Source organism: Hemicordylus capensis, unplaced genomic scaffold (assembly GCF_027244095.1).
Source record: "Hemicordylus capensis ecotype Gifberg unplaced genomic scaffold, rHemCap1.1.pri scaffold_35, whole genome shotgun sequence".
Lineage (NCBI taxonomy): Eukaryota > Metazoa > Chordata > Lepidosauria > Squamata > Cordylidae > Hemicordylus > Hemicordylus capensis.
The window spans coordinates 6395-12500 of NW_026513644.1; positions in this window are offsets into that span (position 1 = coordinate 6395).

A 6106-nucleotide genomic window follows, 5' to 3' on the forward strand; every position below is an offset into this window, starting at 1 on the left:
GCCCGGAGGCCAGGTCTACCCGGCGGGCGGAGGCCAGGTCTACCCGCCATTCAGGCCTAGGCGGGTAGACCGGGCCTCCGGGGGGCGGAGGCCAGGTCTACCCGCCATTCAGGCCTATGCGGGTAGACCGGGCCTCCGGGGGGCGGAGGCCAGGTCTACCCGCCATTCAGGCCTATGCGGGTAGACCGGGCCTCCGGGGGGCGGAGGCCAGGTCTACCCGCCATTCAGGCCTATGCGGGTAGACCGGGCCTCCGGCGGGCGGAGGCCAGGTCTACCCGCCATTCAGGCCTATGCGGGTAGACCGGGCCTCCGGCGGGCGGAGGCCAGGTCTACCCGCCATTCAGGCCTATGCGGGTAGACCGGGCCTCCGGCGGGCGGAGGCCAGGTCTACCCGCCATTCAGGCCTATGCGGGTAGACCGGGCCTCCGGCGGGCGGAGGCCAGGTCTACCCCCATAGGCCTCTATGGCGGGTAGACCGGGCCTCCGCTCCCCACTCGGTCCCTTCCCCAGCCTGCCTGCCGGCGGGGCCTTAAGCCCGGGAAGGGAGGTGGGAGCCCCGGCCAGGGGAAGCGGATCCTTAAGCCCCGGGGACGCCCCCCCTCCCACTGTGGAAAATTAAGCCCCGGAGGGAGTGTTCTTCCCGGGGGGAAGCGGCGGCGTCTCCAGGCCGGGCCGGCTGGAGGCCCGGAGGCCAGGTCTACCCGGCGGGCGGAGGCCAGGTCTACCCGCCATTCAGGCCTATGCGGGTAGACCGGGCCTCCGGCGGGCGGAGGCCTGGTCTACCCCCATAGGACTCTATGGCGGGTAGACCGGGCCTCCGCTCCCGACTCGGTCGCTTCCCCAGCCTGCCTGCCTGCCTGCCAACGGGGCCTTAAGCCCGGGAAGGGAGGTGGGAGCCCCGGCCAGGGGAAGCGGATCCTTAAGCCCCGGGGACGCCCCCCCCCTCCCACTGTGGAAAATTAAGCCCCGGAGGGAGTGTTCTTCCCGGGGGGAAGCGGCGGCGTCTCCAGCCCCGGCCGGACGGAGGCCCGGAGGCCAGGTCTACCCGGCGGGCGGAGGCCAGGTCTACCCGGCGGGCGGAGGCCCGGTCTACCCGCCATTCAGGCCTATGCGGGTAGACCGGGCCTCCGGCGGGCGGAGGCCTGGTCTACCCCCATAGGCCTCTATGGCGGGTAGACCGGGCCTCCGCTCCCCACTCGGTCCCTTCCCCAGCCTGCCTGCCTGCCTGCCGGAGGGGCCTTAAGCCCGGGAAGGGAGGTGGGAGCCCCGGCCAGGGGAAGCGGATCCTTAAGCCCCGGGGACGCCCCCCCCTCCCACTGTGGAAAATTAAGCCCCGGAGGGAGTGTTCTTCCCGGGGGGAAGCGGCGGGGTCTCCAGGCCGGGCCGGCTGGAGGCCCGGAGGCCAGGTCTACCCGGCGAGCGGAGGCCAGGTCTACCCGCCATTCAGGCCTATGCGGGTAGACCGGGCCTCCGGCGGGCGGAGGCCAGGTCTACCCGCCATTCAGGCCTATGCGGGTAGACCGGGCCTCCGGCGGGCGGAGGCCAGGTCTACCCCCATAGGCCTCTATGGCGGGTAGACCGGGCCTCCGCTCCCCACTCGGTCCCTTCCCCAGCCTGCCTGCCTGCCTGCCGGCGGGGCCTTAAGCCCGGGAAGGGAGGTGGGAGCCCCGGCCAGGGGAAGCGGATCCTTAAGCCCCGGGGACGCCCCCCCCACCCACTGTGGAAAATTAAGCCCCGGAGGGAGTGTTCTTCCCGGGGGGAAGCGGCGGCGTCTCCAGCCCCGGCCGGACGGAGGCCCGGAGGCCAGGTCTACCCGGCGGGCGGAGGCCAGGTCTACCCGCCATTCAGGCCTAGGCGGGTAGACCGGGCCTCCGGCGGGCGGAGGCCAGGTCTACCCGCCATTCAGGCCTATGCGGGTAGACCGGGCCTCCGGCGGGCGGAGGCCAGGTCTACCCGCCATTCAGGCCTATGCGGGTAGACCGGGCCTCCGGCGGGCGGAGGCCAGGTCTACCCCCATAGGCCTCTATGGCGGGTAGACCGGGCCTCCGCTCCCCACTCGGTCCCTTCCCCAGCCTGCCTGCCTGCCTGCCGGCGGGGCCTTAAGCCCGGGAAGGGAGGTGGGAGCCCCGGCCAGGGGAAGCGGATCCTTAAGCCCCGGGGACGCCCCCCCCCACCCACTGTGGAAAATTAAGCCCCGGAGGGAGTGTTCTTCCCGGGGGGAAGCGGCGGCGTCTCCAGCCCCGGCCGGACGGAGGCCCGGAGGCCAGGTCTACCCGGCGGGCGGAGGCCAGGTCTACCCCCATGCAGGCCTATGCGGGTAGACCGGGCCTCCGGGGGGCGGAGGCCAGGTCTACCCGCCATTCAGGCCTATGCGGGTAGACCGGGCCTCCGGGGGGCGGAGGCCAGGTCTACCCGCCATTCAGGCCTATGCGGGTAGACCGGGCCTCCGGCGGGCGGAGGCCAGGTCTACCCGCCATTCAGGCCTATGCGGGTAGACCGGGCCTCCGGCGGGCGGAGGCCAGGTCTACCCGCCATTCAGGCCTATGCGGGTAGACCGGGCCTCCGGCGGGCGGAGGCCAGGTCTACCCGCCATTCAGGCCTATGCGGGTAGACCGGGCCTCCGGCGGGCGGAGGCCAGGTCTACCCGCCATTCAGGCCTATGCGGGTAGACCGGGCCTCCGGCGGGCGGAGGCCAGGTCTACCCCCATAGGCCTCTATGGCGGGTAGACCGGGCCTCCGCTCCCCACTCGGTCCCTTCCCCAGCCTGCCTGCCTGCCTGCCGGCGGGGCCTTAAGCCCGGGAAGGGAGGTGGGAGCCCCGGCCAGGGGAAGCGGATCCTTAAGCCCCGGGGACGCCCCCCCTCCCACTGTGGAAAATTAAGCCCCGGAGGGAGTGTTCTTCCCGGGGGGAAGCGGCGGCGTCTCCAGCCCCGGCCGGACGGAGGCCCGGAGGCCAGGTCTACCCGGCGGGCGGAGGCCAGGTCTACCCGCCATTCAGGCCTAGGCGGGTAGACCGGGCCTCCGGGGGGCGGAGGCCAGGTCTACCCGCCATTCAGGCCTATGCGGGTAGACCGGGCCTCCGGGGGGCGGAGGCCAGGTCTACCCGCCATTCAGGCCTATGCGGGTAGACCGGGCCTCCGGGGGGCGGAGGCCAGGTCTACCCGCCATTCAGGCCTATGCGGGTAGACCGGGCCTCCGGCGGGCGGAGGCCAGGTCTACCCGCCATTCAGGCCTATGCGGGTAGACCGGGCCTCCGGCGGGCGGAGGCCAGGTCTACCCGCCATTCAGGCCTATGCGGGTAGACCGGGCCTCCGGCGGGCGGAGGCCAGGTCTACCCGCCATTCAGGCCTATGCGGGTAGACCGGGCCTCCGGCGGGCGGAGGCCAGGTCTACCCCCATAGGCCTCTATGGCGGGTAGACCGGGCCTCCGCTCCCCACTCGGTCCCTTCCCCAGCCTGCCTGCCTGCCTGCCGGCGGGGCCTTAAGCCCGGGAAGGGAGGTGGGAGCCCCGGCCAGGGGAAGCGGATCCTTAAGCCCCGGGGACGCCCCCCCCACCCACTGTGGAAAATTAAGCCCCGGAGGGAGTGTTCTTCCCGGGGGGAAGCGGCGGCGTCTCCAGCCCCGGCCGGACGGAGGCCCGGAGGCCAGGTCTACCCGGCGGGCGGAGGCCAGGTCTACCCGCCATTCAGGCCTAGGCGGGTAGACCGGGCCTCCGGCGGGCGGAGGCCAGGTCTACCCGCCATTCAGGCCTATGCGGGTAGACCGGGCCTCCGGCGGGCGGAGGCCAGGTCTACCCGCCATTCAGGCCTATGCGGGTAGACCGGGCCTCCGGCGGGCGGAGGCCAGGTCTACCCCCATAGGCCTCTATGGCGGGTAGACCGGGCCTCCGCTCCCCACTCGGTCCCTTCCCCAGCCTGCCTGCCTGCCTGCCGGCGGGGCCTTAAGCCCGGGAAGGGAGGTGGGAGCCCCGGCCAGGGGAAGCGGATCCTTAAGCCCCGGGGACGCCCCCCCCCACCCACTGTGGAAAATTAAGCCCCGGAGGGAGTGTTCTTCCCGGGGGGAAGCGGCGGCGTCTCCAGCCCCGGCCGGACGGAGGCCCGGAGGCCAGGTCTACCCGGCGGGCGGAGGCCAGGTCTACCCCCATGCAGGCCTATGCGGGTAGACCGGGCCTCCGGGGGGCGGAGGCCAGGTCTACCCGCCATTCAGGCCTATGCGGGTAGACCGGGCCTCCGGGGGGCGGAGGCCAGGTCTACCCGCCATTCAGGCCTATGCGGGTAGACCGGGCCTCCGGCGGGCGGAGGCCAGGTCTACCCGCCATTCAGGCCTATGCGGGTAGACCGGGCCTCCGGCGGGCGGAGGCCAGGTCTACCCGCCATTCAGGCCTATGCGGGTAGACCGGGCCTCCGGCGGGCGGAGGCCAGGTCTACCCGCCATTCAGGCCTATGCGGGTAGACCGGGCCTCCGGCGGGCGGAGGCCAGGTCTACCCGCCATTCAGGCCTATGCGGGTAGACCGGGCCTCCGGCGGGCGGAGGCCAGGTCTACCCCCATAGGCCTCTATGGCGGGTAGACCGGGCCTCCGCTCCCCACTCGGTCCCTTCCCCAGCCTGCCTGCCTGCCTGCCGGCGGGGCCTTAAGCCCGGGAAGGGAGGTGGGAGCCCCGGCCAGGGGAAGCGGATCCTTAAGCCCCGGGGACGCCCCCCCTCCCACTGTGGAAAATTAAGCCCCGGAGGGAGTGTTCTTCCCGGGGGGAAGCGGCGGCGTCTCCAGCCCCGGCCGGACGGAGGCCCGGAGGCCAGGTCTACCCGGCGGGCGGAGGCCAGGTCTACCCGCCATTCAGGCCTAGGCGGGTAGACCGGGCCTCCGGGGGGCGGAGGCCAGGTCTACCCGCCATTCAGGCCTATGCGGGTAGACCGGGCCTCCGGGGGGCGGAGGCCAGGTCTACCCGCCATTCAGGCCTATGCGGGTAGACCGGGCCTCCGGGGGGCGGAGGCCAGGTCTACCCGCCATTCAGGCCTATGCGGGTAGACCGGGCCTCCGGCGGGCGGAGGCCAGGTCTACCCGCCATTCAGGCCTATGCGGGTAGACCGGGCCTCCGGCGGGCGGAGGCCAGGTCTACCCGCCATTCAGGCCTATGCGGGTAGACCGGGCCTCCGGCGGGCGGAGGCCAGGTCTACCCGCCATTCAGGCCTATGCGGGTAGACCGGGCCTCCGGCGGGCGGAGGCCAGGTCTACCCCCATAGGCCTCTATGGCGGGTAGACCGGGCCTCCGCTCCCCACTCGGTCCCTTCCCCAGCCTGCCTGCCTGCCTGCCGGCGGGGCCTTAAGCCCGGGAAGGGAGGTGGGAGCCCCGGCCAGGGGAAGCGGATCCTTAAGCCCCGGGGACGCCCCCCCCACCCACTGTGGAAAATTAAGCCCCGGAGGGAGTGTTCTTCCCGGGGGGAAGCGGCGGCGTCTCCAGCCCCGGCCGGACGGAGGCCCGGAGGCCAGGTCTACCCGGCGGGCGGAGGCCAGGTCTACCCGCCATTCAGGCCTAGGCGGGTAGACCGGGCCTCCGGCGGGCGGAGGCCAGGTCTACCCGCCATTCAGGCCTATGCGGGTAGACCGGGCCTCCGGCGGGCGGAGGCCAGGTCTACCCGCCATTCAGGCCTATGCGGGTAGACCGGGCCTCCGGCGGGCGGAGGCCAGGTCTACCCCCATAGGCCTCTATGGCGGGTAGACCGGGCCTCCGCTCCCCACTCGGTCCCTTCCCCAGCCTGCCTGCCTGCCTGCCGGCGGGGCCTTAAGCCCGGGAAGGGAGGTGGGAGCCCCGGCCAGGGGAAGCGGATCCTTAAGCCCCGGGGACGCCCCCCCCCACCCACTGTGGAAAATTAAGCCCCGGAGGGAGTGTTCTTCCCGGGGGGAAGCGGCGGCGTCTCCAGCCCCGGCCGGACGGAGGCCCGGAGGCCAGGTCTACCCGGCGGGCGGAGGCCAGGTCTACCCCCATGCAGGCCTATGCGGGTAGACCGGGCCTCCGGGGGGCGGAGGCCAGGTCTACCCGCCATTCAGGCCTATGCGGGTAGACCGGGCCTCCGGGGGGCGGAGGCCAGGTCTACCCGCCATTCAGGCC